We start from the raw sequence: 21953 nt of genomic DNA, 5'->3' as shown, positions 1-21953 counted from the left end.
TGACATAGACTGAGTAATTGCCTATGTAAGGGCAAAAGGAGGGTCTGAGGTTCCGTGGCGGTTCCGTGACAATTTGAACCCGTGTTTTCAAGTTTGTCGGAAATACATAATATTGGTATCAGTGAACCGCAAATGATCCATTTAGCATACCCTAGTGTTTTCGCTACGCTACAAGCAAGAGCACTCCTTCTATTGACACATTTCTGATCTACCCACGGCATCCATCTTAGATCATGGCAGCCATTTTGTGTTTCTTGCCCTCACATACGCAATAGCCTCTGATCACTTCATTACGATTAAGGACACGTAGCCTTAGCCGGAGATTCACCTCTTTCATGACACGTGCACCTTAAACCAAGATCACGCTGTAGCTGCATGACTCGACAAAGGCCGCCTCCTCTGCCCGAGGCCAGTCCTGCTAAACTGGTCCTCGCGTCCATTGTCCTGATCATGATTAGGCGGCCGAAGCCGGTAGCCTTGCCCATTTACAACCCACAAGCATCTCTTATCCCGCTTTCCTATCTTCCACACCTGGCTCCGTTCCTTCCTTTCTGAAACTTTATTAGGGGGAGGTAACGAACTTTACGATGAGGCGGTCCGGGTCCTGAATGCAATATTGACAGGGAATTGTGATGAACTAGTGGGAACCCCTCTTCGTAGATGTTTTGTATCAGATTTTATCAACGGTTCCTGTGCACACCAAATATTTATTGTTTATGACACAAAGGTTTTGGGACTGTACCAACATGTGAAGAATTCGCCTGAAGGCCTAAAACTAGTATATAAGGAGCAACCCACTTTGTACAATTTGAACAGGCTCCTGGTTACTGCCCTTGCGTAGTTTCTGTGACTTCTGTGTCCCTGCAGTAATAAACCTTTGGTCTTTGACGCCACCATCGAGAAGCCCGTGTTTCTGTTCATTTGTGCACCAAGGCAGGTGGGAACTCCGGGGTCTTTGGGTGTTGTCCCCTGACACCTCTGGACGGAACCAAAAAGTCCAGAACTCCAATCCTCTCAGTCCTCCAACCACCGCAGGCTAGATACTATATTAGCCCAGGAGCGGCCAGTGCAGGTAAGAGCGGTGAGGGGCCAGGGGGAATGCGAGAGACGACGACAAGGGAAAATCAAATAAATCATTTCCTCCCTCATTGTCGTCTATAGAACATGCCACCCCCACCTGGCCCCACCGCTCTTATCTGCACGGGCTGCTCCTGCATTAGCCTCTGCCCGAACTCAGCAGAGCTCCATCGTACTCCACTTCCTACCACTGACCCAACGCCACTCAACTGATCCCTACAACAGCCCAGCTTGAACTCACAATCAACACTATTCTGGATGAAATCTTGTCACTACGTAAGAACGCAAAGATTACCTACTTCCTGCCCCAGCTTCACGCATCTATAGCGAACACTGATCCTGCCACAAACATACACTCTGATCCCCTATCCTTTACACCTAGACAAACTATCCCCTATATCCATCACTAACTCAATCATAGATGCACTACGACTGAAATCACGCAACGGGAAGCTGAAATGCTGAGCAACACGTATGACAATGCCCCGAGCAAGCCTTGCCGCCGCAAGATCCCGGTCATCCTTGGCACGAATAGATCCCCGAACACCACTCGCCCGCCCAGGCGGCCTACCCAATTAACAAACATCCAACCCTGTCAGCCTGGTCCAAGATCACTACCTACACGTTGCTGCATGCTACTAAACTGTCAGTCAGCAGTCAAGCATTCCACTCAAATAGCCAAAACCATCCTAGGACACAAAATTGACTTCTGCTTTCCAACTGAAACATGGCTGAATGACCACTCATCCACTTTTATCAACTTCCTCAACCCACAGGGCTTCTCAATCATCCGTACGACCGTTAGGATAGTATTGGCGGTGGATTAACCATTATACACAAAAACTATCTGTGCTTAACTCCATTCCTCAACACAAAATACCTTAGATTTGAATATGTAGGAGTTCAACTCTTGTCCAAAGGCCCCAACTCTATCAAAATTCATGTCATCTATCACCCTCCTGGTGAAATATGACAAATCTTTGAGGACTAAACAAACCTATTAATGCAAAACTCCCTTAAAGGCAGCGCAGATGTTCTACTAGGAGACCTGAACCTGCACTTGAACAATGCCGATGATCCAACAGTACAAGCCCTTTCCACCCTCCTGGAAGCGAACGATCTCACCCAACACTCAATAAACAAACTCATACCAAGGGCTCTACCCTTGATGCAATCATCTCTAAGCAGAACACCTTATCCCTCCATTCTATCCTACCCACCGACTGGACTCACCACTACCTAATTCTTTTCAATCTCAATGCCATCCAACCAAAGGCCCAAGGCACAAGCACTGGCCGAGGAACATACATTGAATCTCCCAGGCAGAGTTAGAAGCATTAGTCAGTTCCCAAATTCCAAGGTGATGATTCACTGCCCACTACAACAGAAAAATGGGAGACCTCCTTGACATAGTCGCCCCTTTGAAACTCAAGAAATCAAGAAGTATCCCTTCCAGAACATGGTTTAACAACAAACGTAACAAAGAGGCAACAACGCCGATTAGCTGAAAGAAACTGGAGACAACAACCCTTGTTAACACATCTTGCGATACCGGGAGCTAAACGCATAAAATACAAAAAACACATAGTCAGTGAAGAATCCCTCTTCTTTTGAGCCCACCTTGACCGTTCTAGGAACAGACCTAAAGACCTTCTCAACGTCATCAAACAGCAAACCTCCTCTTTCCCTCAACACTCAATAAATGACTCTACCATGCGCTGCGAAGAATTTGCAACATTCTTCTCTGAAAAAATATCTAACATTGAAATCTCTCTTGACCCACCCATCTCTGCGTCCTCCACCAAAGATGTCCCCCTTAGCAAAGAGTGTCTACCCACGGCCCCACCTCCAACTAATGGTCATCTCACCAAACGCACCCTATGCCAGTTGGACTGAATTTGACAATGTACTTTCAGAAGAAGTGCTCAAATTACTCGCTTGCATGAAATCAACTTCGCACATTTCTGATCCACTCCCTCCTGAGCGTGTCAAGAATCTCAGTTACATCATATCTCGCCTGCATGGACCAAAATCATCAACTTCTCCTTTTCGAGAAGCTCCATGCCGACCTCCCTCAAACTCGGCCAAGTCACCCCCTCATCAAACAACGCAGACGCCGACAAGTCACTCCCCTCATCAAACAACAGAGACGCCGACTAGAACAACCGTAACAATTACAGACCTATATTTATACACATTTACCTTCGGAAGCAAGTCTCATCAAAGCATAAGAGTGCCTGACGAACTTAGTAGTCCCTACGCTGGTACTTTTCAGACTTGATTATTGGAACTCTTTCCTGTCTGGCCTTCCCCGAGAATATTAACCTCACTGAGACAAATGCTTCATACAGTTATCCACTTTGTGACAGGTCACAACATGTTTTAATCACATTTCTTCTATACTTCGCATCCTACAATGGTTTCCCATTGAAGCAACAGACCAATGTAACACTGAATGCATCACCCACAAAGCCCTCCACAACTCCACACCCTCCTACGTGGTTGAAAAACTCAAAATCTCTGGATCTGAACAAGGATCGAGAATTTGTAAAGTCCTCCTGCTGGAACAAGCGACATTCAGGCAAGAACGCTTTATAAAGCTCGCCTTCTCTGCCAGCGCTACAAGGATCTGGAACTCCCTCCCACAACCACTTTGAACAACCACAAGTCTTGCCACAGTTAAAAATGAACTCAAAATCCTCCTACTTGAGAGATGCTCTGAATAATAAATCTGTGGTCACTTTTCTGCATCTACTTTTCCAATGTATCCAGATATTAACTGTTTGAACTTTCTCCCCTGACGTGAACGGTGGGATTAGTCTATTGCTTATCTGTTATTTTATGGCACATCTAATCTGCATTTTGGTCTTTCTTCTTTAGAAAAGTGCTTCAATGCCCTTCGGTCAAGATTGTACTGTATAAAACCACAAAAATAAACACATTTGGTATAATAAAGAGAAACCAGAAAAAACATCTTTTTGAAAAGTTTGTGCAGATTTGTCAAAAGATTCCAAGATTATAAGCAAATAAATAATTGCTTTTCAATAGAAAGTCTTATAACCACAAATGACGTGGGAGGGAAGGAAGGAAGAGCAGAAGAGAGAGAGAGAGTGATAGAGCAAGAAATAGGAAGAGAGAAAGATAGATAGAAAGAGAGAGTAAGAGAAGGAGAGAGAGAGAGACATAGAAAGAAAGAGAGAAAGGGAAAGATAGAGAAAGAGAGAGGGAGAGACAGAGAGACTATGGTTTAAGTGAGTTTCAAATACTTTTTAAACATTTATTAAGATGTTAAAAACAATCCCAATAATAACTTCATTGTAACCTTTGTGTTTTAGATCCAAGACTGCCAGACAGCGCTCAAGACATCGTGGGGATATTCAGGAAGCATCAGTGGGAATACATTCCACCCATTCCTTACTATTGGGTTTGTGGTTTGTAACTCAAATCCGTCCCTCCTGCTGCCCAAACCTTGTTTACTGTATTTTTCCACAAACACGCTTTTCTTTCTTTGAGGAAGCTTGGTGTTTACTTTTCTTCCAATGACTTCAAAATGAGAGAATTTATGTGACAATTCTGCTGAGTATCCATGCAAGAGGAGAAGGTGTAAGATTTTTTTCCTAGCACACAACAAAAACATAAGCACTGGCAAAGCCAATTGGTCTTGCCTTCCAAACCTACTGACTTTGCAAATGACTTTTAGCAGTATCCTACACAATCATTCAAAAAAGAAATATCCTACTGCATTTTGCCGGTTTACAAAGATTGGCACGTAGTTACTGAGGCCTACCCTTTGAATTTTAATCAAATGTGGTGGATATGATTAATGACAATAGAATGCCGGGAACAGAGTTATTACTGTGCCATCAATAAGCTCCTTAGGTGCTGCACCAAAAAATGCTGATATTACATTTTTTTTTCTGAATGCAGGGAAAGGGAACTATGAGTCTGATAAGAAACTAGATATGGTTGCTCTCTGTTGCAGGGAATCCCAGCCCACAATCAGAGCCTGAGACGTCTCTCCCCAGTGTGAGGATGTTATTTTTGAAAAGTAGCTTGGCCACGCCGTCATACTTTATTTGACTGTTTTCCTCAAGATACCACTAGCAATGCGCCCAATAATTTGCAAATCCGCCCACGGGCTTGCCGTATTGGATGTAAATGCCTGAGATGTCCTGATGGTTTTCTGCTTCAATATGGCCACCACGCAGGCAGCATCAAGGGCGCTGGCCTTGCAGGGCGTGAAGGTAATTTTTCGGCCCTCACACACCTTCTTCTCAGCAGGCACCAGGTGTGTGTGGGGGGGTCTCCCCACACTCAGGTAAGTTATTCATTTATTAATTCAGTGTTTTATATAGATCGAACATGACCCAAATGGGTATCAGAGTGCTTCACAATTCTATAGCATTGTACTTCTAACATTTGGTTTGATTAGTCCTTTAAACAAACTACCAAGTACATATATTCAATTTTAAGTGGAAAACATTTCTACTTTACAAATAATACATGTCCTGAAGATTAGTAGAGATCAACTTGCATTACAATAGTATGTGTCCTAAATATTACAACATGTGACATTTTAAAAATACATGTACCAAGAATGCTTCATATCATTTAGTACAGTGGATTGTACATAGCCAACAGCCCGGTTACAGAATACATAGCTATTATCCTAAACTGCTTTTGGCCTGGAAACATCGTACAGATGTGGCAGGGTCGCATCATGATGCTGCTGGGGAGATTGCCAGAAGATGCTTTAATGGCACGGCCCTCTGTACATGCCGATGTCCCCTCCACCCCAAGCCGTCCTTCCATTACCTTAGGTGCCAACTTTACAGTCAACAGTGAAGTTTCTGGTCGGCAGCAGTAGACATGAGCACTTTAGTTGAAACGGCTGCTACCATTATGCGAAGGGGAGGTGGTGAAGGCAAGAAAATGAAGTAATTTGCTTTTATAAATAACCAGCAAGGAGAGGCAAGCAGCGACGAGTGAGACAGTGAGGAACTGGCTCTCTTACTTGGAAGTCAGAGAAAGAACAGGCTGTTTAGGGGAAACATCATCTGACATTTGATCTCGGTCTTTGATTGAACAGCAAATGTGACGAGATATGAACAAGAATTACAGCCATTTACAAAAAAGCTTGGAGCGAGTGAAAAAAGTGCTCATATGAAGTGCTCTTAGAAAAAGTGCTAAAGCAGTTGATAATATGGGATCATTGCAAGGATACAAGTAACGAGACGGTGCTCCGTGGGAGGGAACAATTTACGAAAAGGAGGGACAGGTAGGAAAGATTCGCCATTTGGAAGCAAGGCTGTTTAAAGGAGATTCGAAGAAACAAATAAAAAGCAATGGGTGGGCAGTAAGCCTACAAAGTTAAGCGCTGTTGTGGCAAGACCTAAAAAAAAGAACTGGGCTGATGTTTCAGAATATATCGGAATTAGTACAAATGAAGCACATTTGTTTTGTATTACTGAAGTGTGGAAAAAAATATTTGAATATGATTGAAACACATTAATACACTAGGGGATGACATTTGCAAACATCATTTATGTGCAGTAAAACCATATTTCGATGTAAATGTAATGATCATTTCAATTGAAAATGTGTTGTCTGTAATGGCAGTGCGCTACCACACCAAGTATACTCCCCACTACGCCACTCAACTCCACACCACTCCACTCCACTCCACTCCAATCTATGCCACTCACTCCATGAAACAACACTCCACTCCACGCTCCTCTACTCCACACCACTGACCCACTCCAATCCACCCCACTCCAATCTATCCCACTCCACTCCAAATACCCCAAACCATCCCACTACAATTCACCCTATTCCAATCTATCCATTCCCAATTTACCCACTACAATCTACCCCATCCCACTCCAAACTACCCCACTCCAATCTACCCTACTACACTCAATATTACCCAATCAACCCCACCACACCCCAATCTACCGCACTACTATCAGATTTACCCCACTCTGCTCCAATATATCCCAGTCTACCTCACTCCACTTCAATTTACCCCAACTCTAATCTACTCCAATCTAACTAACTTCACCCCAATCTACCTCGCTCATCTTCAGTCCAATTTACGCAACTCCATTTTAATTTACACCACTGCGATCTATCCAACTCGTCTACACTCATACCACAATCTACCCACTCCAAACTGCCACAATCTACCCAACTCAAATCTACCATAATCTACTGCACTCCACTGTAATCTACCCCACTCCACCTAATCTATTCCTCCCCACTTTATCCAATCTACCCCACTCCATCCAATCTACCCCACTCCATCCAATCCACCCAATCTACCCCATTCCACTCCACCCTAATCTACCAACAACACTCCACTCCAATCTATCCAATTCCACTCCACCCACTCTACCCAAACCTACCTCATTCCAGTTGAATTTAATCCACTCCACCCTAATCCAATCTACCCTACCCCACTCCACGCCAAACTTACATATCCCAATCTACCCCACTCAAATCTACTCCAATCAATTCCACCACACTCTACCCCACCCCAACCCAATCTACCCTACACCACTCTATATAACTCCACTCTATTCTACTCCAGTGCAATGTACCGCAATCCAAACTACCCCAATATACTGCACTCTAATCTACTCCACTCCAGTCTTCCCCACTCTACTCCAATCTACCTCATTCCACCCCACTCTTTCCCAATCTATCCCACTCCAATCCACTCCACTCCACCTCAATCTACTCCACTTCACCCAAATCTACCTCAATTCAATCTACCCCATTTTACTCCAATCTACCCCATTGCACTCTACCCCAATTTATCTCCCTTCTATCTACAACACCCAACGTCGTGCCACTAACATTTAGCCATGCCGAACAGCAGTCACACTGGGGTACATAATGGCTAAACCACGTTGCCAAAGCCAATAGCTTTCGGATAGGAGACACCCATTTGTTTTGCCAATGCTTGTTTTCAGTGGGTTTTTTTTCTTCACACGCAACAGTTCCCTGCAGCCAACTCCAAGCAGGCACAGGTATTCAACGGTGCCTGGGCACAGCAGGGGATTCCCTAAAGGGCCTGGCTTATGTTTTTTTCTTTATTCTTTTTAAGGGTTCCCGGATACTTTCTTGGGGTTCTCGGACCCTTGCAAACTTGTGTATCCTTATTGGACATCGATAGGGTTACAGACCGAGCAGCTGGTCTCCGAACATCACAAATGTCCACCAGGGTACAAGGCCAATTACTGAGCCTGCGCAGACACCTGCCTCAGATTTGCCGACCTCAAGGGTCATGATGTGGAATCAAACCTCTGTCTCAAAATCAGCAATTTCTTTCTACATTTTAACATTAGGCAGCCCCTGTACCAGGGAGAGACAGGATGGCACCATGGCTCTTTATGGCTTCTTTAGTATTTTTACAGGATGTGGGGAACAAGTCTCTTCATCATGTAATGGTTCAAGATGTAGCCAGCCAATCAGGGAGCTTCAGGTCTGCTAACCCAACTTTGGGTTTACATATCCGAAATGGATGATGGGAGAAAAAGCTCGCTCATCCAATCGGATCCAATCGATTTTTACATTTGGGTCCGCGAGTCCAGATGCACGGACCATTCATGGGCTAAAGGTCCAGCTAGATCTATCTTAAATGACTAGTGGCTTAATTTGAGGACCACAAAAAAACACTGCATGAAACTAGTCATGCCAATCCCAAATAGTTTTGTGCGGATTCATTGAACGGTACCAAAGTTATTATATATATATATATATATAATTATATTGCATGGGATTCTGTAATCCCTGTATAAATGGCAGTCTCGAATTTCTTTATAATCAGGAATTTGTGACGTACCAAGTCAGTGATTATGAAGAAAAGACGTCAGAACTCGGCTTTTAGAAGTTATTACAGTCGACTCCTGAGGGCACAATGCCTGCTGCCAGGGCCAGCAGCTGATGTGAAAAGAAGGTCAAGTCACGAAGCATAATTGAAGCAGCTGTTCACAGCAACAAACAGAACTTTGCTTTTATTACTTCTGCTGTATGTTACTAGCCTACTATGAGAAGCAGAGGGAATATGCTTATTAGTTTCCTTAGATAAAGGAAGGGTGGAATATTTCTGCATGTTTCTACACGTTTCGAGCTACTGCAGCTTTTTTTCAGTGGACTTTTATTGAACAGTTTCTAATATCTTTTTGGAAGAAATATCTAACAGTTTTGATGTTTACTTTTGCACAAGATGTTTTAAGTTCATTCTTCATGTTTGCAAACATGTTAGCTGCTGCATATGTAGGAGCTACGCATCAAGATTTTTTTATGAACGGTGATGGTGTGACCGTATTATACGGGATAAAGTACCACCTGGTGCATATAATAAGATTATTGCAAGTCACCTCAGAGTTCCAAAACCTTTGTGTATCTGTCTATCATGAGGTGGTGTGTACTCCTGGAGAACCCTGCAGTGACAACAACATCCCTGGTCAGCCCTGCTGTTGAGGCCAAATACAGACTAGGATTTTTATATCAGGAACTGCAGACGACTGCGTCTTACCCAATGCAACTGTGCAACTGGAAACACAGTTCCCTCTCTAGACTGAGCATGTCTGCTATTCTCAATGAACACCACATGCCTTGCATCCGACTATTACTTGTGATTCTGGCCAGTAATTCCTTTCATGAATAGCGCTATTTCCAGTTCCTCAGCCTGGAATGGGGACGATCATGGAACGTCAAGAGCTACTGGCCTATTTGCCTCATGCAGAGTCCCATTACCAGGCCTGTTTCTGCACAGGAAGGATGCAATCCTGTGTGGAAACAGAGGAGGAGATTGCAGGGAAACATCTGCACCGTGTGTACTCGTACTCTGGGGGTCAGTATCGCTCAGTGGGTTCCTTCAAAACCATAATCCTCCCCTCAGAGACTTTCTAAAATCTGCCCATACACCTTTTGAAGAGGTTACATGTGTTAGTATGCACTCCGAGAGTCCATTTATAGTGAAACACATACCTGGGGTAGCTTCGAACAACAATAAATGTGCATTAGGGAATTCCTGCTTCAAGCATAGGTGTTGCTGTAGGCACTGGGTTTGTTGTGACCTCAGCTCATCAAAGGACAATAGCCCAGACTCCAAGTGTTCGTCTGATGACTTCCCATCAGGTGACACGGGTTGTAGGCACTGCTTCTCCTGGGGATCTTGGAAATGAAAACACATCAGTTCTTCTTCCAAGTGATCATCAGGTTCCTTCCCATCTGGTAGCGCGTGTTGTATACAGTGGTTTTGCTGTGGTTCATGTCCTTCAGGAAATAGTGGGTGTGGGCAGAGGTTCTGTTGCTGGTCCCAGCTATTATCAGACAATGGGGATGCTTCTTGCTTCAGGGGCTCATCTGGCTCCCACTCTTCTGGGAACGCTGACTGTACGCTCTGGTCTTGCTCTGGTCTCTGCCCATCAACAAATTCTGAGTGAAGACACAGCTTTGCCACCAGTGATCTGCCTGGAGGATCTGTCTGAGGGCATCTGGATAGAGTACAATCCTGCTGTACTCCATTTCTATCTGGAAACCCAGGCTGCAGGCACTGGTCCTGCTGTGGGTGACGTAGATCAGGAAACATTGGCTGTAGACAAACGCTTGGCTCATATGGATGCACTTGAACATCAGTTGGCGAGGAGAGCATACAGTCCTGCTTTGGTGCATGCCCATCATGACACACTGTCTGAAGACACAAGCTCGGTTCCCCTGGCCTGTCCAGTTGAGGTGTTGCAGGAGACCGGCTAACAGCACAATCTCTAATGCTCACCGGACAGACCACCTCCAAAGACACTACACTATTATCTAGGGAACCTTGATCCTTTTCTATAAAGATTTTCTTAATCAGCCCAGCGACTCTAGAAGGTACGTCCTCCACAGTATTCATCAAGTTATCCAGTTTGGCTTCCAACTCCTCCAGCATGGATAGAAGAATAATGTGGGGCAGGTTCTCCGAAAGCGGTAACAGCTCTTGGTCCCTCTGAGCATCATTTCGGGATCTTGAAGTTGAGACATCATGAAGAGCTAAAGATGAGACTGTGGCTCTTACGGATTCATGTGAACACTGCGCTGTCACTTTCTTTTCTGGAGCCCGTCTTCTGCCCATTCTGGTAAATTGATATTCAAGTCTCAAGTGTCTGCAGAGGAGAGGAAAAGAGAAAAGACAACACGTTATCACAGGACAGTTAGGTCAAAATACTCCTGGTCAGAGAAAACTGCGAAATTCTAAAACCTGAAAAAAATGGAATCATTAAAATTTCACAATACCCGCAACATAGTTCATATATTATGAAAGGCACGGATTTGAAATGTGTTACCAACATTACGTCTGTTCCTGCTCAAATTGTACACTGTGCAACCACAAAAAGAGAATACTGTAACGGCCTTGCAGCAATGAAAGGTTTATAATACCCTGGCAGACAAGAATGCGCTATCATCCTCAATTGCACTGTACACCTTTCTTTTGCAGTATTCAGGTCAGTGACTGAAGCACGCGCCAACATGCCAAACCTCTACAGGATCTACAAAAAGCTTGTTATGTCATTGCATATATAGAGAGCATGTTCAACCTGGGGTTTCTTGGAACTGAATCAGAAATACATAAAAGAGGAGAAAACGAACCATAACGGGGAAGAATCTAGTCTGAATAGGCTTGTGGGCTGTCAGATTTCTGGATGAAAGGAACTTGTACCAAAGCTGCGTCCACCTGATCTGATCCTCTGTAATTTTGCAATAGCAAATAAATTCAAGTGAGGAGATCTCTGCTTTTGTACGGGTGAATGCATTTCCACCTGGTTTCAATGAAGTGAGGGGCTAGACATCACAACCCTTTAGGGCTGAGGCAGTGGATCGGATAGTGGATTTGTTATTTCAATATAGGTGTGGCTCGTGCCCACCTCTGAAGATGATGTAGTACACAAGCTGCGTCGCTGTGAATTACTTGTAGTCTATGAATGGTGATATTGGGTATTCTTACATATACCCTGTTGGCATAATGCGATCTAGATAGGACTGCGGCCACCGCTATTGATTTTCTTGTCTAAAGTGGGAGGAGTGGGGTTAGTTTCTGAAGCAGTTTCAGCATAAATCTGCATTTAGATCCTACTGCTCCAGCAGCTGGTTCTTGCTAAGATTGCTATTGATTATCACTCAGAGGCTTTTAGCTGTGGGTTTAGGCTCCGGTAACAATCTCATTTTTGTTGGAGAGTAAAGTCGGTTACAAAGATTGGTCTTATTCTTTCAAATTACAATCTCAGTTTGGTCAATATTCAGTTTTAGCTGATTCAACCTCATCAAGAAATCATCAAATTGAATCATATTTTGAGACTGGAGTGGTGAGGCTGACATTCCATTGATAAGAATCATCTGAGAGCTGGTGTAGTTATAAAGCCTGGAACCTCTTGAAGACAGTTCTCTGGCCAATAGTTTTTGCAGGTTAAGGGAGCAGAGGTATTGGCCTATAATTCCTGGTTATATCCGGGACTTCTCCCTGGTTTTTCAGTAACGTGAGCTCTACAGCATTTTGAAACGCGCTTGGAACGACAGCTTGAGCTGCTGAATTGATGAAAACGCTCTGCAGGGGATTGCTCAAGACCTGGCTTTTAGATGGAGACTCAGCACCCGCAGAGCCCAGATACCCTTGGGGTGTGCCTTATAAATGCTGATTGATTGATTGATGAGGTCAGAGATTCCATGACTGCTGGACCCAGATTTGACCTTTATCATTAAATTCATGAAGCCCGTTTATTTCTTCAAACATGGATAAGGTGGTTGAGTTTTTTCAGACTCAACTTCAGAATTACTGCTGCTGTAATTGTTTATACTATCTTTAAAGAATGTTTTTGTTAAGTATTTAAATTGTCACAGAATGCCTCGATAGGGGTCAGGGAAGTTCTCATTTCATCTGGGAGCGACTAATCATTCAGGATTTCAAAAAAGTATTTTCATTTGCTTCTAAGATATGTTTTGCCTATTAAGAGGACTTTGCATGGAACGGGGTTTGCCTTTATATTCCTCAAGCTCAATTTAAAAATGTGATTTTGCTCTCTTTAGCATCACTTTCCCGCCAGTGTTGTCTCTCTGTCACACCTCAGCGCTTGGACGCCCCTGGGCAGCAACCGCGCTCAATACATTTATTTCAATTCAATTTCAATTCAATGCAGGTTTTGCCTCCTTTAACTCTGGCTTGTACCAGGGCACTGGTCTGGTGCGGTTTATAACACGCTGTTCGATTTGCAGGGTGTGGGTCACTAGCATGTCTGAGCCACAGAGTGGATTATTTTTCTTTGGAGAGAAAGTCTTCAATTGATGGAAAGAGGGGGGAGGGGTTTGAAAGTGTTGATAACACTGGCTCTGTATTAATGTATCGCCATGTGTGTATGGTTTCATTTCCTGCTTGTAGATCAAGTTAGAAAAATCTACCGGAATACAAACGCTGATCAAATACTGATTGGACCATATGCAAGGAAGGATGATTATATTCAGTCAATTCGAATTATACGCCCAGATCAGATCTAAGGGATTTCATTTTATGTGACCTGAGCATGTAATGTGTTGGTGTAAATTCAAAATCATTAAATCAGCAAATTCATTATCTTTAGGGACCAAGTTTTCGTCATCAACTCAAAACTTGAGAACGGAAAGCAGATCTACTCCTTCAGTTGGAGTAATTTGGGAGCGGTGATGGTTCTGGAGTGAAGAGCGGTCGAGCAGCCATCCGCCTCACTCCAGTTGCGTATGCTTGGCTAGGCGGCCTGCGATGCACGAGCAGAGGCGCTGGCAGGCAGCGAGGAGAGACGCGCTGCTAAGAAGAACCAGAGCAGTAGCTTTGGCAAGAATAAGTCCTTGGGGCTTCTACTCTCTGCCTCGAGACCCGCTCATCCTCGGGAGCGGGAGCGGACTCAGAGGACCCACTAAATACAGACGCTGACCTGGCTGTTGGCAGTTTTCTCCCTGGCTGCCCTTATAATTCTGGGAAACTTCGCGACCGGTTGCAGCTCGTGGTGTAGAGCAGGGGAGTCCCGGAGGGGCCTGAAAAACTGTATTAATATGAGCGGCAGGGGATCAAGAGAGGGAGCAAAGCCAAGAACGCCACGGAGCTTCGAGAGAATGCTTCAATGGAGGGCGGCACCTGCAACAGCCGCACCCGGCAAGAGGTTAGTGGCGCTAAAAAACTGCTTGTAAAACCCGGTGGAGCCGGGGAAGACGCAGGCGCAGGCAAAGACTGTACTAATACAATTGGCGCGCCCACACTAGCCAAAATCTTCCAAGGGGCAAAAGGGCAGATTAAAGGACAGAGTAAAGGATTAAGCCATAACATTAGTGCAAACAATAACCCTCTGCCGATAGTCTCCCCAGACCTGGACATAACCCTGTCTAAAACTCTTGTACCCACATTAGCCCAGGACCCTGAGATTGACGTAGTACATGGGGGGCTGGAGGTATCGTCTCAAAATAACCCTGTGGCTGCATCAGAACGAGTAGGTGGAGTGGAAGACTTTACTCCCTCATCTCTCCCAGCCGACACCGACACCAACACTGACACTGACCAGGCAAGCCAACTGGGTCTAAACGGAACACACAAGGGAGTTCTGCTTGCACAGAGGTCTGAGAAGCCTGGAGCCAAACTAAGTACACACGAGACCGGGATAATCAACTATATCCAGGCCGTGGAAGCAGCGGCTGGGTCTCAAGCACCCTGGACCCCGGATGTAGGGCCCGAACATTTTTATTCTGTCTCTGATGGTACCAGGACATCTTCAGACGAAGGGGGCCTTGGCTCAAGCGAAGGGGATGGCGACAGTTAGGAACAGGCTAAAGACACAGGGACAGTGCGCACCAAAAAGGGAAGAAGCAAAGGAAAAAGAAGGAGCCAACTGAAGTGGGACTACTCAGACTCGCAAATGTCCTACACCCTAGATGAAGACGAGGAGGCGCAGCAGACCGACTGGGAAAAGGTAAAGAGACTGCCAGCCGCCATTGATTCATCCGAACCCTCTTTAGCTTTAATACTGGCGTCTATCAAAGAATTCCAAGAGGAGGTGTGGGCGGACAGCCAGGCATCAAAGAGTGCAGCTAAGAAAGTTCAAGGTGGCCTCAGACGTCTAAATAAAACATGAACAGACATAAGTGATTGTGTTACTATGATAGATGGGTGCACGGAATATCTGGAGACCGAAGTTACGGCAGTCAAAAAGCAAAGCGAAGCCAACACCGCTTGCCTAGGAGATATAATGACAAAGATGGAGGAGCAGGAAAATCGCCAGCAAAGGAACAACCTACGCTTGCTGGGCATTCCAGAAGGTAAAGAGGGGGAGGACCCCAGAAGGTTTATTGTGAAGCTCCTACAAGACTCTTTTCCTGACCATCCTACCTGGGACTGGGACCAAGAGGTGCAGAGGGCCCACTGCTTCCCCTTCAACCTAAGGAGACAGCGCGTCGGCGGCAACAGCGGCACGGAAAGTGGGCACCCAAGGGTGTTTCTAGTTTATTTTGGAAACTTTTTACTAAGACAACTCATCTACGATCAAGCCCGTCCTAACTCCAAAAAAGGGGCTAATGGGATCAGATTCTTTGCTAAACCAGACTTCTGTCACCAGGCAGTGGAGCGAAGGTGGCGCCTAAGGCAACTGATTTCTCCAGTTCAGCAAGCAGGAGCAGAAGCCTATCTCATGAACCCTACCAGGCTCAAAGTCATCTTTAGCGGGAACTCTCAGGTCTTCTTGTCCGAAATCAAAGCCGGCGAATACCTTGACGAGATTAAATCTAAAAAAAGAAGTAACTAGATTAAAAGCATCAAGAGGAATGCTAAAGGAACTTGTCAAATATAGACATTAACAGATATTAACATGAAATGTCTTTCTTTTTTCTCTAAAAATGTCATACTAATTTTAAGAATAATTCAGATCACGGTTTTTGCATTTGCTTTTTCGCCTTTCCACGTGCGAGATATATTTTATAAGGGGTACTTCTTCAGCTTAGCTGAAAATACTGGCCTCAGCCACACAGGGTGGAACTTAGCCGTTTTTTGACCCTATGATTAAAGAGGTGTGGCGGGTGGCTGTACTTCACTCACGGCTGAAAAACACAGGGGTGTCCCAAAATAACACAACTGTAATATCCTATCAATTACTGCAAAGCTTAATGCAAAAAAGTACAAATTAATTGATCACACAAACATGAAATACCGATTATGAGAGAGGCAAGGTAGAACTAAAGGTATATTGTTACAAGTTTGGTATAGTAATCTGCATCAGACCAACACATTAGCTCCAGAATTAATAAACAGTCTATTGTCAATGTAGTAAAAAATATTATGAATATTTATTACATATAGCTGTCTGGAAACAGTTTGCAATTTGTAATGTATTTAAAAAACATATGCTAATCAACATAAGTATATATGAGGTTGGCGAGGGGCTCTACTCCACTTCTATCTAGAGTATTTATCAGGTTCCAGAATGGGCTAAGGTTCTTAGTGCTGGCAGCCAACTTTAGTTCCTGCCAGAATTCCTCTTCCCAGTCCCTCTTAGCATTTATAATGCAAATCTTATATTCCCTTCTAGCTAACCGCAATGCAGTTGTATCCTCCCTTCTAATAGCATCTGCTATGGCCCTTCTCCTCTGCCTGCACTGCGCTGTATACCATGGAGTGCTAGCTTTTACAGGGTTCTTCCTTTTTGAACTATCTTTTATCATGAAGAAGGAACCAATTTTCTTTATTAGGGTGTTATAAGAATCTACAAGGCTGAAGTTTTGGTCACTGTAGGGATCCATGGATTTAGAAGCAAATACCCTTGCTTCCAATTCCACCCAACCTTTAATACAAAGTAGACTATCTTCTTGGCACAGCACCCTGTTCCATTTAAGTCTACGATTGCCATCAGACGGGACTACTTCTTTTGTGGTCATTAAAGGAGCCTCAAGTGAGTCCCTCGCCCTCCCCCATTTTATTTCCATACAGAGCGGATTATGGTCACTGTCCTGTGACTGTGTGACTACCATATACACTAATCTACTCCATGAGCTAGTATCGAGCAGGATGTAATCAATACGGGACGGGCAGCTAAGTTTATTATAGGTCATAGCACCATTTGGGTCCGAAATTGTCCTGCCGGTTAAGGCACGTAAATTATAGTCTACAGTTAGGGCGTTTAATTGGATCGCTCTTGGGGTCCACTTTTTAATAGGGGCGAGAGTCAGGGATGGGATTAACTTTTTACAGTCATCTTCGTTTATGTCCATAATGTCTTCCACCGTTAGGGGTTCATATGTACAATTAAAATCTCCCCCTATGACAACACTGGACAGTCGAGAAATCCCTGCTAGCGCCCCCTCAAGAAGAGCAATAGTGGGTGAAATTTGTCCTCCCGGGGACCCACGTGCATAGACATTAAACAGCTCAAAAGAGTTTATGGAATGCTGGCCCTTTACAGAGATATACAAGATGTCCCGGGATGGCAGGGAATGAGGAGTGACCATCAGATTGAGTGCTACTTTAATCCAAATATGTAAGCCCCCTGAAGGTCGGCCTCTCCCTATACTAGTAGCAGGAATAAAGTAGGTGGAGAAACCACATTTGTATTGGGGGGAAACACTCCACGTTTCTTGGAACATACAGATATCGAACCTCTCTATAAATTCACTCCATTCTGCTTTTAACATATTTTTCTGGAGTCCCGCTATATTCCAAGAAATTAACTTGATAATTTTCATCTTTGGAGTAGCATTGCTAGTGGTTAGGTCTGGGGATATACCTCCTAAGCCTAAAATTGTGGACTTATCCACTATGGGCGCTAACTTAGGGTTCCCATCCCTGCGGTGGGTGGCCTCATCAATGATCACCCTGCCTTCATTACCAATTGTTTGTCGGTCATCATTTTCTAAACTCCCCAACCCCATAGAGTGTGGTGGGACACCAATGTCCATATTAATGTGAAGACTAGTTTTAACACAATGGTCATGAGTAGGGATGACCCCCGGGGCCTGGCTACAAAGTCAATCAACTCCTTCCATTCCCGCAAACAAGGAAAAGTGATTAAACGTGGGGATGTTGAACCTGAGCTGGTTTTGATTAAAGGCACTTGCCCTGCCCTTTTTCAGATTTGGTAACTGAATGCAGGGAGGTCAACCCCCAAGCCCGTAGTGCCATAGCAAAAAGAAGCCCTTCGGCTGCAGCGATTGCCATATTATATAAAAGGTGAGTGCCGACTCATGCCAACGATCTATACATACCGGTTCAGGGTATAGGGCCCTTCATAACGTTATCTTCCCCTTTGTTTGTAGAATTTTAATTGAGAAAAAATCTTTCTACACATTATCGGTGGCTCCCCCGGACAGCTTATAGCTGGCACCAACTTGTCAAAGGTAAAAATGACAAAAATTTGAATAACGAATGGCAATTCTATAAGAGATATTAAGTAAAATCTGGCTGCAAAAATACTCTTATACCTTACAGTCCCCAAAATCGATGGGATATGCCAGCAGAACACTCTTATCAAATAAAGAATTAAGAAATAGCGCAACAACTCCAGTACATGACTGAGTCTAACACATCCCCCCTGTTTTTAACATTGAGGTACGTACCATATTGGAATTATGGTGAACACATTAGAATAAATAGTGGTTTGCACAGATGGAAGATCTAAGTATTTCTCAAGTATAAGGTTAGAGAGAGAGAGGCATTAAAAGGTATTGAACAAAATGTATGTTGGTGGTAAAAGAACACAAAGGAGCATAACTGTAGCACTAAATCAATAAAAGAAAATTGCCCCTCGTAATTAATGCTTACTAGATTAAGCATATTGTATTGGTTTTTTTTTAAAAAAGAAAAGGAATGTCTGTGACCAATTACGGTTTGGTAACAAGGCAGAATCTGTCCTGAAGAAGGTGTTTTATTAACAAAAAAACGAAACGCCGCATCGACACTTGTTTGTTCCTGATTCTTTTTTATCTTTTTTATACCATTTATGTACTCTATGTAACTATGTATTATGTGATTGATTATTAAATTTTGTGATTCGTATATACTTATGTTGATTAGCATATGTTTTTCTAAATACATTACAAATTGCAAACTGTTTCCAGACAGCTATATGTAATAAATATTCATAATATTTTTTACTACATTGACAATAGACTGTTTATTAATTCTGGAGCTAATGTGTTGGTCTGATGCAGATGATTACTATACCAAACTTGTAACAATATACTTTTAGTTCTACCTTGCCGCTCTCATAATTGGTATTTCATGTTTGTGTGATCAATTAAGTTGCACTTTGTTGCATTAAGCTTTGCAGTAATTGATAAGATATTACATTTGTGTTATTTTGGGACACCCCTGTGTTTCTCTACTTATCTCCCCTGGACCCACAAACCAAGATAGGGGGCCTCCTTATCTTTTTTTACATCTTCACTCACGGCAACCATCACTCAGGTTATACCTGAGTGCTCGGGTCTCAGGGGGGGGGGGGCAGGAGGAGGGGAACACAAAGAAGATCCGCATGTTTCAGGGCCATCCTATGTTTCACAGTTATTCACCTATTTAGATACTTGTAACGAAGACTACGTCCAGATTCGCTTTAGAGAGGGGGGGGAGAGGAGACTGGGGGGGAAATTGGAAAAGAAAGGAGGGAGGAGAACAATACAATTGCAGAGATTTTCCGACTCGCCATCTCTTTAAAACAAACCATTAATGGCTAGCAAAGGAATTCTTAGGTTTATTTCTGTTAACGTTTGTGGGTTGAATGATAACGGGAAAAGACAGAAAGTGGCGCAAGGATTAAGGTCTTTAGGAGGGGATGTTATATGTCTCCAAGAAACCCATCTGGAGGGGTCACAAAAACAGCTGTTGGACACGCTAGGCTATAAAATCATAGGAGCTACCACACAAGGAGCAAAAATTAAAGGGGTGGGAATATTGGCTGAAAGAAAACTATCTATTAAGAGAGCCCAAAGGTGAAATCCGACGCACTAGGTAGATGGGTGATAGCGGAATGTCATCTTCCTACAGGCACCCCCTTCACACTATGCTCAATCTACGGCAGCAATACTGACGACCCAAGCATTATTAATCAGATATCCGGGGAGCTAGCCCATTGGCCCACTCCAATAATTCTATGTGGCGATCTTAACATCAACTTGCCGCACGATCTAGAACTAGGGAGTGAAAGGAATTACAAAGGCAGGAAACCTCTAGTCTATAACGCATCAATGAACCTAGCGCAAACACACGGGCTTAAGGATGTTTGGTCTAAACTTAACCCTTCACAACCTGGATACACATATTTCTCATTTGTTATGTTAGGTTATATTAATTTATTATGCGCACAGCGACTCCAGCGAAGGAGCGTCCCGGCGCAGAGACAAGGAGAAACATAACACAACAGGAAAAGATAAGACCTAAAAGGGATAACTAAAACAGGAATGTTTTAATGGTTCTCCGAAAAGACAGCAGGTCATCAAGCAGACGGATTTCAACTGGGAGGGTGTTCCAGATTAGTGCAGCTTTCACCCTGAAAGAACGACCCCCCATCCGGCTGAGCCTGAATCTGGGGACAACAGCAAGGGCCTGACCTTGGGATCTAAGGTTGCGGGTGGGAACATAGAAGGAGATACAGTTGGACAGAATTTCAGGGCCTATACCTCTTAGGATTTTAAAGGTCAAACAAAGGACCTTAAAAAGAATACGCTTCCTAACAGGGAGCCAATGCAGGGAGCGGAGGACATTAACCACCGGGCAGAATCTAGGTAGGCCAACAATGGCCCTAGCCTTGGAGTTTTGAACCCGCTGCAGACAAGTTAACTCAGCCTGGTTGGCCCCTGCCAGAAGAGAGCTAGCGTAGTCCAGGCGGGAGATGATAGTTGCCTGGACTACAAGCTGTCTGGTTGGGGCGTCAAAGAATTTAAGAACAGGTCTTAAACCTCTTAACAGTCCAAAGCAGCAGGCTGCAGTTTTTTTAGTATGCCCTACAAAGGTGAGACCCGCGTCCAACCAGACCCCTAGATTTTTCACCTCCGACACCGGGGTCGGAGTAGGGCCCAGCTCAGAAGGCCACCACTGATCGCCCCAAAGCTCTACTCCCTTCCCGACAACCATTACCTCCGTTTTCGTGGCATTAAGCTGGAGACAGTTTCCTGTCAACCAGCTAGCCACCGCCTTCAGTCCAGACTGAAACCTGGGGGCATCTTGTTCCGCATCCCCGCTGAGAGTTTCCACATCAAACATTCGCCAGGTTAGATTATTTCCTGATCTCGTCTTCTCTGCTAGACAAATGCACAATAGGCCTAGCCCCACGTTTAAATCAGACCACAACCCACTCATTCTGACGGTTAGGTGGTTCGAGATTGGGAAGGACACCCCCAGGTAGAGCTTTGAGAAAGAACTTCTACAGGATACTAGCTATCAGACCCATATGCAAGCCTGGATTCAGGAGTTTCTTGAAATAAATGTGGGGTCAGCGTCCAACACAGTAGTTTGGGACACGGTAAAAGCTGGTATCCGGGGGAAACGCTAAGATTCTCAATTAGGAAGAATAAAACAGAAAAGCAGTTAATAACCGACCTACAAATAAAGCTAACTGCAGTAGAAACCGCATTAATCCAAAGGGTCCAGAACGGAGCTGAAACAAAGAATATACAAACTGAAGCAACACTGATTAAGGCTAAAATCGGAAAGAGCTGCATCTAAGTGGGCAGCCGCCGGTGAGACACTATATGAGTGTGGCAACAGTACTGGCCATCACCTCGCCGTCAAAACAAGACAAAAAATGGTAAACTGTGAAATACGTCTACCTTCAGGGATAGAAACCAGTGATTTTAATAAGATACAAGAGGGTTTTCAAGATTTATATGTAACTCTT

The 21953-nt window shown here is 44.1% G+C and overlaps 1 pseudogene across 1 annotated transcript in view; it reads right to left on the bottom strand.

Moving 5' to 3' along the window:
• The window catches only part of LOC147663742 (uncharacterized), a 56609-nt pseudogene extending 45409 nt beyond the window's left edge, over positions 1–11200 (bottom strand). Inside the window, exon 1 of the transcript XR_015305236.1 lies at positions 10075–11200. The product of XR_015305236.1 is annotated as an uncharacterized LOC147663742 (transcript). The remainder of the gene's footprint in view (positions 1–10074) is intronic.
• Positions 11201–21953: the final 10753 nt, after the last annotated feature.

This window comes from Lissotriton vulgaris, unplaced genomic scaffold (assembly GCF_964263255.1).
Source record: "Lissotriton vulgaris unplaced genomic scaffold, aLisVul1.2 SCAFFOLD_3461, whole genome shotgun sequence".
Classification (NCBI taxonomy): domain Eukaryota; kingdom Metazoa; phylum Chordata; class Amphibia; order Caudata; family Salamandridae; genus Lissotriton; species Lissotriton vulgaris.
Note: the sequence above shows the minus strand (reverse complement) of the source record. Positions and strands in the feature narration are given on the sequence as shown.